The sequence below is a fragment of the Cicer arietinum genome, chromosome 3 (genome assembly GCF_000331145.2).
Source record: "Cicer arietinum cultivar CDC Frontier isolate Library 1 chromosome 3, Cicar.CDCFrontier_v2.0, whole genome shotgun sequence".
In the NCBI taxonomy this organism is placed as follows: domain Eukaryota; kingdom Viridiplantae; phylum Streptophyta; class Magnoliopsida; order Fabales; family Fabaceae; genus Cicer; species Cicer arietinum.
In genome coordinates, this window is record NC_021162.2 from 47,190,559 (window position 1) to 47,191,941 (window position 1,383).

Here is a 1,383-nt window from a genome sequence, read left to right on the forward strand (position 1 = left end):
TTTTTAGAAGTGTTTGAGAATATTGAGAAGTATGTAAGGCTTACAGAGAAAGATCAGAAAGTTGTGAAAAGTTTGAGAAATTCTGGAAAAGTGAGATGGGGAATCGATTTAGGGTTTAAGTATTCCTGTTCACAATTGATTCGTCAATCGATGTTGTTAAGTCCTTTGCGCATGCTACGTCGATTTCTCAATCGATTAGGTTACCGTTACTGTAGGGAGTTGAACGATCAGTCATATTTGTCTCCAACGGCTAGTAAAATTTTTGTAACTGTCATATTTCACATCGATTCCCAAATCGATTGTCTATTAATTACTAAATCGATGTCCCAATCGATTTCCATATCATTTCAGGAAACTGCTCATCTCAGCATCGATTTCCAAATCGATTCATTTAAGTGCAGGTTTTAAAATTCTGACTCAATCGATTTCCCAATCGATGCTCGGGTTAGAGTTTGGAAAATGTTAACATCTTTGGATGTTCTGGGAAAAATAATCGATTATGAAGTCGATTCTTTAAACTACTTTCCAATAATTCAATTGATTGGATTAATGAATACTCCAATTTTTACTGCTACCTGAGATTAGAAAATCGATTATGCAATCGATTATCGTGTTTTCCATTTTGACAATTAAAACACTGTGCATCATAAATCGATTATGCAATCGATTATCGTGTTTTCCATTTTGACAATTAAAACACTGTGCATCATAAATCGATTATGCAATCGATTATCGTGTTTTCCATTTTGACAATTAAAACACTGTGCATCATAAATCGATTATGCAATCGATTATCGTGTTTTCCATTTTGACAATTAAAACACTGTGCATCATAAATCGATTATGCAATCGATTATCGTGTTTTCCATTTTGACAATTAAAACACTGTGCATCATAAATCGATTATGCAATCGATTTTGTAATGCTGTTTTTCTATCTAGTCACAGGATAATAGATGTTTCAATTGATTTTGTCACAGGGATCAACTTTCATTGTGATCTATAATTCCAAGTTTCATTCTAATAAAGAAGAAATTGTCCTTGGCTAAGGCTTTGTTTAAGTATTGGCCTTATTAGAACTCTATTAACCACATGTGTGGCTGTGTTTATAGCATCAGCCCAGAAATACTTAGGAAGATTTGAGTCTTTAATCATAATTCTAGCTAGTTCCTCTAAAGACCTATTCTTCCTTTCTACAACTCCATTTTGTTGTGGAGTTCTAGGGGCTGAGTATATATGGTGAATTCCATTTTGTTCACAGTAGGTATTAAAGGATTCATTTTGGAATTCTCCACCATGTGATGGAGATTATTTTCTGGTTATTCTCATTTTGAACTAAATTTGCAAATCTTTTGAAAATAGAGAAGGCCTCACTCTTGTGAGT